Consider the following 15300-nt stretch of genomic DNA (forward strand, 5'->3'; position numbering starts at 1 on the left):
CTTTATTTCCAACTCTATCTTTAATTTTGTTTTACTTTTATCACAATAACTTTATGACTTTATATTTTTTTGTAGGTCGTCGAGGCAAGGCGGGTTAACCAGATTACATCAAGACAATCAACATCAATAGCCAAATGGCTACACTATTATTTACCCCTCGCTACTTTATCATTTATTTTACAGGAATTACTTTATCATTCACTTTACCTACTTTAACCACTTAACCCTGAACTTTGCAGGAATCAACATTAAGTCTCCGAAGACAACCGGAGGGATCATCATTAAGTCTCCGAAGACAACCGGGCATCACTCGGCTACCTCACATGAATCAACATTAAGTCTCCTAAGACAACCGGAGGGATCATCATCAAGTCTCCGAAGACAACGGGGGCATCATTCGGCTACACGGCCTCACATGCGCCAAGCCAGACGGCTACACCATAACTTTACTCTCTACTTTATCATTCACTTTACCTACTTTAACCACTTTACCCTGAACTTTGCAGGAATCAACATTAAGTCTCCGAAGACAACCGGAGGGATTATCATCAAGGCTCCGAAGACAACCAGAGACATCGCATGGCTACACGGCCTCACATGCATAAGCCAGACGGCTACACTTTTACTTTACTCTCCACTTTACTACTTTACTTTACCATCCACTTTACCTACTTTAATGACTTTACTTTAATGACTAATTTATCTTATTCATTATTTGATCTTCATTTGATATTAATCTTTTTTCACATTTATTAGTAAGAATAAAAATGAAAAAGTAATTAAATTCTATCTTATTTTAAAATATAAATATTTTAAGTATATTTATTTTAGTAAACATAACAAATAAATGACATGGCGGAATAGCAAATACGATAGCTTAAATATCTAGATTAGATATCGTGCTAATATAAGAAAAGAAAAGAAATTGTATGTATTTGGCTACTTAACCTTTTGAAGAAAAGCAATATAGGGGTCCATTTTTTTCTTTATGCAATAATTTCATTTGCTCCCACAAATTGGTTGATAGGCATGTGACAATGAATCCACTATTATTGACTTGATGAGGATACTTTGGGAATTACATGAATATTGTTTGATTTTGTAATATACGAGGTGCACATTTTTTTTTTTTTGACATTGCTTGTTTTTTTAATATGGGGTTTACTCTTTTTTTTTTCATGAGTTTGGAGGGTGGGGTCCACTTTTTTTTTTTTTTTTTTTTTTTAAAAAAATATTGCTTGGTGTTTTTAATATAGGGTCCACCTTATTTTATTTTTAAGAGTGACTGACGACGAAGCATAGGTAAACCGATGCTTCTATATAGTAGAAAAATAGAAATATAATAAAGTATTTCTATCTACTTTTTAGAAGAGTTGGTAATATAAAGTATAAAATGTAATTTTTTTTCCTTAATAAATAAAAAAGTGGGTGGGACCACACGATTTTTTTTGCCCTTAAATGAAAAAGTGGGACCAAAGGACGGATGATGATCTTGCTTATAAACCTAGCTCTTACTATATAGTAGTAAAATATAAGTATTTTAAGTATATTTATTTTAGTAAACGTAACAAATAAATAACATGGCGAATAAAAATATAACGATTAATATCTAGATTACATCTCAAGCTAATATAAAAAAAGAAAGAAATTGTATGGTTTGGCTACTTAACCTTTTGAAGAAAAGCAATAATATGGGGTCTATGTTTTTTACTGTGCAATAATTTTATTTGCTCCCACTATTAGGTTGATACGCATGTGGCAATGAATCCATCATTATTGATTTAATGAGATACTTTGAAAATTACATGAATATTGTTTGATTTTTTAATATGGGATCCACCTTTTTTTTGACATTGTTTGTTTTTTTTAATATGGGAATCACTTTTTTTTTTTAATTGTTTGATTTTGTTAATATGGGGTCCACCTTTTTTTTCCCGTGACTTTTGGAGATGGTGGGTTCCACTTTTTTTTTTAATATTGGTTTGTGTTTGATGTGGGGCCCACACTTTTTTTTTTAACGGACTGACGATGAAAAAGTTGAGCCAACCGGCTCTTCTATATAGTTAAAATATCATATTGGTATCATAATTTTAGGGCATTCCAGGTAAATAATTTTAATTTTTTCTAGAGTTACAAAAGTAACGGGGCAGAGGCGTGTAAATATTTTGCCTCCAATGGGCATGCGTGATCTTTTCTCCGGAAAAAAAATGCTTAACATATTAGAAATTATTGAAAAATGGCTTCTTTCATGGATCAAATATGCTCCTAAAGTTGTTTTTGGGTTTAAAATTATCCTAAACGTATTAAAAAGGCTTTAAAATGTTCTCTTTTATTTATTGGATCAAATTGGCCCGCAAGATTATTTTCAAATTTAAAATTGTTCCTCCATTAATGAAATAATTATTTAAGATTTATTTAAATACGTGGTCTTTATTTATTAATCCACATCAAATTTTAACCCAAGGAGACCCGATCCATCCATGAGCCAGCGCAACACAAAATACAATTTAACTTAATTAATATTGGGATAACTATGTGGCATAACTAGCTCTAGTAGATTTAGTAGCTATAGTTTAGATTAATTACATCTTATAGCTAAAAATAATATGTTAAGTACAATTAATAACTATATATATATTTAAAGTAGAATACCCATCATCACATTATTCACTGTCAACTCTCCCATCTCTCTCTCCGCTCTTCGCCCCACTGCTCCGGTGAACCGGAGCAGGCGTCTTCTCCGGTGTATTTTTTGGTTTTTGAATTATACTTTGTTGTTCCAGAAAGAAAAATGGAAGAGGGAAGAGATTTTGTCAGGTTCTTTACTTCGATAAAGAGTTAGTTTCTTCTCCGAAGAATAAAAGAAAAGAACAGTGATGTTGAGAAGAAAAGAGAACTGTGATGTTGAAGAAAAGAACTGTATGTTGATGACGGTGACGGCGGTCAGATCTAGACGGAAACAGTCAGATCTGACCAGAAAAATAAAAAATACACTTATTTTTTGTATGTATACAATGTTTTTCGCCTGTATTTAGAAGAAGATTTTTTTGTATACAAATGAATATAGTGAATTTGAAGTGTATACAAATGAATAGAGTGAATTTTGTTTCTTGTATTCAGTTTTAGCTTGTATTCGTTAATTTTTTTGGTGCAAAATTCAGTGCTTTGGGGAAGGATATTTTTTTGTATACAACCGCTTTTAAATATAATAAAGTGAATACAGTGTAAAAGTAGCTACAATGAATACAGTTGAGTTGAATACATTTGAATTGAATACAAATTTCAAGAATTTTACTGACTGTATTCATGAATACGACGCACCATAGTGAATACAATAAGAAATAAGCTATATGTTTTTTATGAGATGTAAATAGGTAAAATGTAGCTATGCAGCAAAAATAACCCTTAAAAGGTAGTCATTTATGAAAATTTCCCATTAATATTCATATGTCTAAATGTTAAGTTGTGCATTAAAATTTAGATGTATGGATCTGAATACACATCTAAATATTAAGATGGTATATTAAGATCTGAATGCTAAATAATCAATATTATTTTTTTTCCGACATTTGAATGTATAAATTTTATATATTTTTAAAATATTAATAAACATAAAATTTAATAAAATACTAAATTAATCTAATATTATATCAGCAACATATTTTTAAGTTTTCTATGGCGGTTTGCGGTGGTGATATCTAGCGGTGGTGGTTGTGTGCGTTGATTGGCAATTATGTTGGCTAATGATATTGTCGTGGGTAGTAGCTAGTGATAATAATGGCTGACAATAGAGGTTGATGGTGATGGTGGTGGCTGTTGATAGTTGTGGTAGATGACAATGATGTTAATGATGGTGGTTGGTCGTTGGCGATATACATTTGTGGATGATGGTGGTGATTCTCGCTAGTGAGTGGTGGTTAGTTGTGATGATGACCGACGACAGTTTGATAACAGTGAAATAGGGAGATAGTTGTGAATGGATGAAGTAAACTGCCATCTTTATAAAATCTTTAAATAAACATCTTAAAGATATTACAATGATGTTAATGATGGTATTTCGGTTGTAACATAAAAAAATACAAACACACTTAATGATTTAAATCCGAATGATTAAGTTTCAGACCTTAATAACAAAAAATTTAATGATTAAAATTAATTTTTTCATTAAGTGCAATAAACAAGGCCCTAATCTCTACCTAGATTCTTACCCTCTATTTGGATGGTTGTTTCCCGTGGTTCAGTTGTGATGGCCGATGGTGTTGTATTGTATTGATAAATCGGTTGAAATAGGGAGATTAGTGTTGTGAATGGATGTAAGTACTAAAATACCTTAATCCTTATCTTTATATACAATAAAATTCTTTAAAATAGAAACTTTAAAAATATTACCACTTGGGTGGTTGTGGGACAAATCTTATCATTCAGGTATATTTCAGACCCATTAAATGGTTGTAACATAAAAAAATAAAAACACACTTAATGATTTAAATCCGAATGATTAAGTTTCAGACCTTAATAACAAAAAAATTAATGATTAAAATTATTTTTTTCATTAAAAATGCTTTTTAGGGTTATAAACAATGGAATGAATCACTTGTTTACAACACCATACCACATAACTTTAAAAACAATTAAACAAACATGGTTTCATAGAAAACCATACATTAATGAACCACGGGAAACCACCATCCAAACAGGGGGTTAGAGAAAAATGGATAAATAGCTACTTATGGAACGCTAATGAACATTTAACTTCAAAGTATCCTTAGCTAAAAACATGGAAAAGCTTTAACACAATCTGCTGGAGTTCGAGACTTTAACATATGAAACTCTAACATACTCGGCCATAACCACCATTCTCAGTTTAAACTTTAGAAAAAATTCATGCTATTTGAACTTTTATTAGTTCAAACTCCCATAGAGTTCCATTTGCACCATTTCAGACTTTTTTTTTTTTGGGAGTTCCACTTGCATCATATCGAACTCAAGGCTTGTTTGAACTCTAGAACTTCACGATAGTATTGTACAATATCAACTGCATAAGTTTGAATTCGAGGATACTATCTTGAATTTTCACTTGTAGAAGTTAAAAATGAAATTTGAGAGGTATCATGAGTGAAATAACTCTTTAACATTTCACTTTGTACCTATTTCACTCTTGGTATCTAACAAAGTAATTATTTATCATCATTTTACTCATGTACTTGAGGAAATTATTTCAGTACAATTTTACAGACTTAACAAAATCCTGAAATTTGAATTTTATCAATTCAAACTCTATGAAAATTTCAAAGTCTGAATTGTGTCAGTTGAAACTCCAGAAATATTTTGATACGCTGGAGTTTTACTTGTCAAAACTTTTAACTTTAAGGGTGTGTTTTGTATGATGAAAAACGTTTTTCAATGAAAACAATTTCCTAGAAAATGTTTTCTTGAAAAATAAGTGGATTTCTTATTTATTTTTTAATACTTGGTAAGCAAGCTATAAAATATAATTATTTCATTAGCATTTATATGTAATCTAACACAATAGTATGGGACTTGGGATGGGGGGGAGGTAGGGGTTTCACGATGTAGGTTGGGAGGGTTGGTGGTTGGGGAGAAGACAATGAATTTGAAATGTCACTTATGAATTTTTTTTTCCAAATGAAATGTGAATAACCCGTCCTCCTCTCTTTGAAAGAAGAGGCGCTTCCGATTCTATCGGTGCTTGAAACAATTTTATCTGAGAAGTCATTATCCTAAAAAAAATATTTTTCAAAATATTTTGACCAACTAAATATGAAAAAAAAATGGAATATCAAACACACCCTAATAGATGTGTGGGAGTTTTTCTAATATTTTAGCTAAAATAGTTTTATCAATTTTATTTTCGCAATTTAATTATTTCTCAATTGTACTTTGGCTAAAAATAATTGTGTAAGACCTGAGTCAAACTGTCAAAAAGGTCCTCACAATGCAGCTTTGAACCCACAAAACTATGGGCACGTCCTCCATAAATTCCGACTAACACTGCTCTCAAATTAAAGTGCCACACATATTTAGTATGGGAACATGTGATGTTCCTTTGCCTTATCTTCTCAGCATTATCAATTTCCCTTAGTACTCGCTTCTCTCTCTCTCTCTCTGTCTTTTTTTTTTTTTTATGAATTTCCAATTCGGTGTTTGGTTCCGCATCGGGTTTCGATTAATTTGGAGGCACGCAGCGTAAAATCCGTTTAAAGGGGAAGAGCTCCCTAACAGAATTTTTCCATAACCTGAGCTTTCTCTATCAAAATATTTAACATCACAAGGTTTTAATTTTTTTTTTTTTAACCTAATCAAAATACGTATATAAATTGAAACGAAGCCTATATAAATAGGCTTTTGTCCCCACCACTCCTTCATAACAAAAGACGTATCAAAAGTACAACTACATATATACACTTTTCACTCTTGTAAGTGTCTCATATTCTTTTGAGGAAAGGTACTTGGATACATCATGCATTGTCTTCAATCATGTTCAGTCTCTATTGGAACAAAAAGCATAAAAGTGAGCACTTGGGAAAGGAAATACAAAAAGATAAGAATCTCTAGAAAAGAGATACCATTGTTTACACTTTCTAGTAGTCTGTGTTATATTTTATTTATTTACTTATTTATTTGTTTTTCTCTTCCTTTCCTTCTTTTTGATACCTTCATAGTCACGAGCAAATCTGAGTAAACAGCTCAAAAAAGAGAAACAAACAAACTAAGGAATTGAGAGGAACCGGATTCAAGGATAAATGTATATTGGGGACACCATATGAATTTGTTGCAAGATATATATTTGACCGTTTAAAAAATCAAAAAGCATTTGTTACTTTTTTTTCCCCTTCAAATCCGCTCTCTCTTCTTCAAATATTGAAATCTCAATTAAGTAAGACGTTTAAGAGGAAAAAAAAAGATATTTAGATAAATATTCTTATGATTGCCGCTATTTGTTTACCGCTAAAAAATGATTTTGGGATTCTCATTGTTGTTTAGAAGGGTTAAAGACCGATGAATCGTATCCGATCTCAAACTCTTTCGAACACTGAGGTCCGATTCCAAAGACTATAAATGATAATATCAGTGAAAGCTGACGGGTGGTGAATAACGTAAGCAAAGATTGTTATTTAAACTCAAGAACTGAATGAATATTGTTACAAGTTCTCCTCGAGAGAAAGGAAAGTTGTTAGGACTACAAGTCTCAAAGATGAGACGATCCTGATTCGCTTGAGAACTCTTATCCGGTGTCTTGACATCTCCCCTCACATCCAACCGGAACTTACGAGCCCGTATTTCCTGTTCTCCACGTGACATCATGCTAAACTACCCGTTGTTCGACATAATTTCCCCAATGCACTATTAAATATCTTTTTAAATAGATATATAAAAACCTTAAGGTAAATAGGTTATATGTTATCCAAAAGAGGTGCGTAAAAACTTTAATGATGGATACTATAAACTGGAGATAGTATATATGTTTGTCTCAAAGAATTAATAAGGGATAATTGCACTTTTGATGGCTCAATTATTTATGAATTATAATTTTGGTCTTCGTAACATTTGGCTAAGCATATTTAACCTTCAATTAACTAAAACATATATTTTTGGTTCCTCTATATAGAAAATAGTGATATTTATCGTATTTTTAGATCTATATCATCTCTAAATATGGAGTAACAATACAAACCTAACATACATTAATAATTGGATGGTTTAGCATCTATACTATATTAAAAGTGTGAAGGGCCTTAGAAATGTTGATTGAACTTTTTGCCCTTCATTAAAAGACTCCGCAATAGACAAAATTGTCATTTACTATTTCTTTTAAATTATTATTAATTAAATCCTAATCGTAATCATGAATAGAGGAATTAAAATTCTATTAGGGTTAGAAAAACCCATCTATTTATGGCTTGTGCCCCATACGTATGTTCAATGTCTTCATTCTTATAAGTACTCCTCAACTTTTTTGATCTTATAATTCTTTGAAATATATTTCTTTCTTTGTTGAAATATAATAATAAAGCTAATGTTTACCCTTTTCCTGTGTTTGTAATCTTTATAATTTTGGGTTCTTATGAGTTTTTTTCTAATCAATTTATCTTGATTAAGGTATTATACTTCATCTTATATTTAGTTCAATTTTTTTGCTTTTTCCCCAATCCAATGTATTCATTGTTTTACACGGATATTTTCAGAAGTGTAAAGTTACGTAGAGTAAGTTTCAAACGATAAGTTTACATCATAAATTTTATATTTGATAGTTGTATTTGTTAATCTTTATATTTTCTATTTATTTTTATGTTATTTCTTTAACAACAGATACTTTTAGAAGTGTAAAGTCACGCCGAATAAGTTCAAACCAATTAGTTTACATAATAAAATTTTATATTTGATTGTTGTAACGGTTATCATATATTTATGGTATGTAGTTTGTCTTTGTGAGCGAATTGCCCTTCATTTGGCGTGGTCTTTAATTTTTTCCCTTCAAATTGGTAATCTTTAATTTTTACCTCTCGCCTAACACCCCGAGATTGTGGGTTCGAACCCCAGCTCAGTAAAAAAAAAATAAAAAATCGAAAGGCAGAATTTTGCAAATATGTCCAGCAAAGTTCTGCCTTAAGGCAGAAATTCTGCCTAAAGGGCAAAATTTAAAGACCACCATTTTGAGGGTAAAAATTAAAGAGCACCCCAGCGAAGGGCAATCTTGCAAATTGTTGCTAATGCTATACGCATAACAAAAGTTTCTCTTCTTTGTTTATTTTGGTTCACTTTTACGTGTTTTTATTTGCTAATAAAAGAAATTTTCTACCATGACTTGGTTTTACTTTTTTTAATCCTTTATTTTGTAATGTTGAAAACTTGAAATCTGTTAATTTTATGTGTGCCTTAAAAATGTTGATTAAGTTTTTTGTCCTTCATTAAAAGACTTTATAACATACAAAATTGTCGTTTAAAATTTTTCTCAAATTAATCTATACTATATTAATTTAATTATTCCCCTAATATTTAGTGATAGACATTTAACTATCAAATCCTAAAATTAAGGACTTCTTCCCATTCATTTTATGTTTTGGAGCCACCACTCTGAATTTTTTTCACCTACTTTCAATTTCTGGTAGAAGTATGAGTACGTTTATTTAGCGATATTAGGAGTTTTTTTTTTCCCTCTGACATTAAATTGTTTAGACATAGTTGGAAACAAATTATAAGGAAGAATCTTAAAAAGGAAAAATTAAGGATAATGAGAAAGACAAGAATTCTTCCATTAGGGGTATTCTAATTTAAATTGCAATGTAAATTGACCTTATTAATATTTCATCTTACATGTAATGAATTGTGAAAAATTAAATTCTTTTAAAAATTATCCTTAGCAATATATAATTCAACTTGTCCTAATTATTATAACTGGGTATTTTCAACAAATTTCATTATTTAGGAGCCGTTTGGACATGGTTTGAAACCATGAGATGAAATCATAATTTGAAATCATGTTTGGACATGCAATTTGGATTTCTTAAGTTGTATTTTTTCTTATAGACATAAAAACCCCACAAGTTGTGAAAACTATCAAAATATTCTCAATTCTTATACAACCTTACCAAATGAGCAAGTCATATTTCATAACAAAATTAATACGTTACTAGAAGGCCTTTCTAAAAAATACAACATCAATTGATCAAACTTTAGTTCAATAAAAAAGAAAATTTAACATGGATAGTAATGTAATTACTCTTTAATATAATCCTTACACATGGTAGACATAAATAAAGGTTGATAAATGGTTGGTGGGAGTAATTGTTAAAAATATTTACCAACTTATGGGTCTTTTTTTACAAAATATAAATTTGGGATTTCAAACCATGATTTGAACCATGAGATGAAATGCATGTCCAAACACTGATTTCATCTCATGATTTCAAACCATGGTTTCAAATCGCATGTCTAAACACTTACTTAATGTTAGAAATATATTGATATGAGAATTTTCAAGTGAAAAGAAACACAAATGATATCAATAACAATTATCAGTTGAGCGAATTAATGTCTTTATAACAGTAAAGAAGAGAGGAAAATGGACGAAAAGAAAGGCAAAATAGAGTAATATCTTTCGATGATAAATTTGTGACTCGTGATTCCTTATGAACCCTAATCATAAATATGTTCATATTTATCATATTGAAACTTCCAAATTTTGTTAATTTTTATATTATAACGCAAACACGTTTCGTTAATATTATTTTTAAAAATTTATTCTCGTCAGTACAAGGGACATGCGCAACGCGCGTACGCTTAGACTAGTTTGTTAAATTTGTGAAGATTCACGATTTAAGAAATCAAAAGCGCACATATCAATTACTAATTAAAGGTTCAATGTACTTAACCCGAATTATAAGTACCAAAATCAGAATTTGTCAATATATAAAGGATTAAAAGTGCTAATATCCCATTTAATAAATACAAAGGTTAATCTATTGTTCCAAAAAGATACAAAAGTTAAATGTACTTAACCCGAATTATAAGTACCAAAATCAGAATTTGTCGATATTTAAAGGATTAAAAGTGCTAATATCCCTTTCAATAAATACAAAGGTTAAATCTATTGTTCCAACAAGATAAAATAGATACATTGTTTCTACATTAATTTCCAATTCTAGATCTGTTTTTAGTTGGAAATGGCTGTGTCACATGATAACAAACAAGCCACGGATTAGCATACAAAACCAGGCTGTCTATTTAGAAATGTCTTTAAAATACTATAATCATATTAGATTAATTCCATTCACAACTTCATTTCATCGCTGAGCTAGAATTTAAAAGTTATGACTTTGACATTTTAGCTTTTTAAAAAATTATTTGATCTAAATTAATAATCTTAAATATTTAATAATTTTTTTAAAAAAAATATTGAATTTGAATTAAAATTACTAAATTCAACCTCAACCAAACTTATAAGTAACACTCTAGCTTAGATAATTTTGGTTTAGGTTGGTCATTTAGATATGGTCAAATTTTCTCGTGGTCATTCAATCACGAGTATTGAGTCATGCCCAATTTTGAGAAACTTTAATATATGAATTAAAAGAAGCACAATCTTTTTATAGATACTAGATGCTAAGAGCATGCTACACTTTCTTGTTACACTACGTACTACTTTGGCAACATTCCTGTAAAATTATCATTATACAATTATTAGTAATGTAAATGACATAATTAAATAGAATATCCCTAAATCTGGATCAAGTCTGAATAATAGTCTTGTGTTCTCGCATCTACCAGCCCGACAAACCCTTGTCCAAAATCAAAGACACCTCACTAGCACTTTGAAACAATTTCTCATATCTTTGTATAATAATAGGTTACAATTATTTTGTTCCATACTTTTGAGAGAACAAAAAAGAAAATTGTCAGCTAATTGGATGAAATCAATTAAGCTTCAAACAAATTCACTTGCAATATAGAATACATATGTATACAAACAGGTCATTTAAAGTAAACAACACAGTCAATTAGGGCTGTGCATGTTAACGGTTAAACCAATAACCTGAATCGGTTAATGGTTTATTGGGTTAATGGTTCGGGTTAATAGATTAATGATTCGGGTAACGGGTGGTGCCCTGTGGTTATTGGCTTATTGGATCGGGTCACGGTTTGGCCATTTTTATTATCGGGTTACCCGATAACCCGATAACTAATTATTTAATTAAAATTTGACCCTTTCGTATATAAAGTCACTTGGACAGTTGGACTAGGGTTACTTGACTTCCATTTCATAAACGACGCTTTTAGTTTTACCCTTTTCTCTCTAATCTTAACTCTCAAGTGGCCTGATCTTTATACCAATTCATGTGTGAAGCTTTTAGTGAGAAAGTTGTTGCAATTTCATGAGGTGCATTTTATATGGTCAAGCCAGTAGCTAATGCAGGTAATGTTGTTAGTCTGTTATGTTGTTGTACAAAGTGTTGCAGTAATGAAAAGTATTAGTAAGGAATTTGATGAGTACAAAAAGTTCAAAGTAGTTGTAGATAATGCCATCAAAGATGGTAAGAGTAAGATTTAGTAGAGGTACTTGACTGAATTGGAAGTTTAGTTTGGTTGGTTAATTGTCTGTAATTGAGTTTTGTGCTATTATTCTTATTTTTATTATGTAGCTGTAGGTCAAGCCATCTTTTTATGGGTTCTTTCTTCTTGAATTTTTTTTGTGTGAAATCTTAACGGTTAAACCGATAGCTGAACTGATAACGATCAATAACCGATTAACCGATAAATATAACCGATAACTTAAAACCCGAACCGAACCACCCGATACGCAGCCCTACAGTCAATATTTAAGTTTATAAATTGGCCAAATTGAATGATACATTAAGAGGGTGTTTAGCTAAGGTTATACGTCGATTAAACTGATTTATATGTACTTTGATTTATCTACGCGTTTGATAAATATTCATACTGCTTATAAACCAAATGGCAAAAGCCATAAGTTGGCTATCCCCAGTTAATGACTTTTCTCCTTATAAGGACTTTTAATTTATTCTTTTTTTTTTAAAACTATTTTATCCCAAATATGTTTTATAATTTTCAAAATATTTTTTCAAAAATAAAATTCTAATACATTTTCTTTATAAGGATATTGTGTACTGGGTATATACTGGGTATGATGTTATTGTTGTTTCTTTATAAGGATACTTTTCAATATATAATGTTTTGTAAAATTCTTAAGAATATTTTAGTAATTTTAACAAAAGAATAGCTTACTAGTACTACTTTTATCAAGCACTGCTTATTGTCACTTTTATAACTTATGTCAACACAAGTAATTGGCTATTTATAAAATAAATTTCAACATTCAAAAATATGTTTCACACTCAAAACTTATCGACTAATTTGTGATAAGCTAACGCAAACGAGGTCTAAGCATCTGCACTAATCCATATATAATATAAAGCTAGGAATAATCAATCTTATGTAGCACCTCTCTAAGGTTTTTATTGGCATTTATCTGTTTTCTCCTTTTTTTGACATTTTCTCTGTTTTTTTTTTTTTTTTTTTTGTGCATTTTTGGATATAATTCTGATATTAACTAATGCATAAAGCTGCGTCATAAATTCCAACTAAATGCAACAATCAAATGCAATTAAGCCCATTAAATTTTAAGTTTGAATCATCCCATGTAGCAGCCCACATTTCTCATATTTTTGCCTTTTAAAGTGCAATAACTTCTCTATTTAAATTCTTTCTAATAAAGGCTTATTAATTAAAAAAACTGAAAAATCATCAAATCCGGTAGTCTCACTAAGCGTCCCTTCCACTACCACTACAACCTATAATCAGTAGTAATATATATGTATCATGTTCCATTATTTCTACTGCGTATTCAAAACTCACAGAACCTAAAACCTTAAAAAATCACTTTCATGGCAAAATTAGTTTTGGGTTGATTTTGAGTCCTTTGAATTGTGTCTGTGCTAAATTGGAGTTTCAGATAAGAATTGGTGAGTTTCTCTCTCCATTCCCAGAGAGCTTCAGTCTTTGAAACTCTTTTTTTTTTTTTTTTAATTTACTTGTGTTGTTTCCTCTCTCAATGATGGAGGTTTTGAGATAGTAAAAGTTAATTACCAGGAGGAAGAAACATATATTTTTTGATGAAAAGTTTATAGTTAAATCTTAAGGAAAACTCCAAGTTCCTAAATTCATTCCATTGGAAGAAACCTAGATGCCTTGGTTGTTCTTGGTTTCGTATTTTCAGCAAATTTATTTTTCTATTGATGCTTTTAACCAGTTGCTTATTACTTTAGTTATTATACATTAATCAAGCTTTGAACAAGGGAAAAAGGAAACATAAAATTTTACGAAAATATCTAATTTAATTTCTTTTGCAGAGATTGTGGCCTATTGCTCTTGCAAATAAGACTAAAGAGGAAGAGGAACGTGGAAGTGAAAACTAGGGAGGAGTTCAAGCCTAGGGACTTGAATTTTTTATTCTTAAAGTTTATAAACTTCATTTTTCTTTGTATACATATAAAGATTGTCATAAGAAATATGATGTGGTGTCTCTCACCATGTAGAAATTCTATTTGTATATTTTCTCCTTTTTTGGTTTCTTTATTTTTTCCCTCCTCATGTTTATGTCACACTTTAAAGTTTAGAAGTAATGCAAGGTTGTACATAGCCCCCCCCCCCCACCCACCAAACCAAGACATAGTTGACGTTGAATGAAATTTGAATCAACAACGATGAAATTTAAATCAACAAGCGAGTGCATATAATTGACCTTGAATGAAATTTAAACCAACAAATCGGGGAAGGGAATGTCCCCAAAGCCATTCATGTTAGTCACCATAAAGATATGATATTGGTGAATAGCGCAGGGAGGAGACTAACATTTGAGATTTCTTTCCTTTGGAGGAACAATACAAATGAATATATTGGTAACATTTTAAGAGAATTAAAAATTCAAGGTTTTCTTATTTCATTGTTATTTAAATTTTAAAATATTTTATACAAATTGGTACATATGATTGTGAAGGTATATTGGTAACAAAAAATTTAAGGTCATATATTTGAGGGTATGTTTGTGAGATTTGTTTGGTTAGTATTTGAATGTTCGATAAAAGACAATAAAAATATGATATAATCATTAGTATATGTTTCATACTTAAATTCAAATGTTTTCACAATTTTTTTGTTTAAAAAAATCAAAGAACTTTATAGAGGATGATAAAACTATAATAATATGTTTTCACAATTTTTTTGTCAATTAGTAAAACTTGATTTTTGATTTTTTTCCTTTCAAAAATTATGATATCGATACAAACGCGGACATGTATACTAGATATTTTTTTTCTTCTTATGGCATTGAAATCAATATATACCATCAGAATAACATTTAACTTATGCATGTGACACCGTATACAAGACGTATGTATACTAGTCAAAGTATATACTGATCATATCAATACTGATCATATGAACGAAGAATATAATTTGCAGAACCGACAAAATTACAAGGAGCAAATCTTTTCTTACAAAAAGAACATCACTGATAATCTTAAAGTCAATCATGAAATATTCAAAATCTTATAAAAACTGAAAAAGGATATCAAAATCTTATAGTAGTAAAAACTGAAAAAGGATTAGTACTTGTTCTATTACTAAAATTTCACTGATAACAAAAAGGTTTAAAGTAAATGTACAAGCTGCGTGCAAAGACTACCACAGTTCTCCAGTACGACCCGATTACAGAATCCGGGTCAGGTCGTGTCGGGTCAAACCCGATTCCAACCGCCCAAC

The sequence above is a fragment of the Lycium ferocissimum genome, chromosome 9 (assembly GCF_029784015.1).
Source record: "Lycium ferocissimum isolate CSIRO_LF1 chromosome 9, AGI_CSIRO_Lferr_CH_V1, whole genome shotgun sequence".
NCBI classification, from domain to species: domain Eukaryota; kingdom Viridiplantae; phylum Streptophyta; class Magnoliopsida; order Solanales; family Solanaceae; genus Lycium; species Lycium ferocissimum.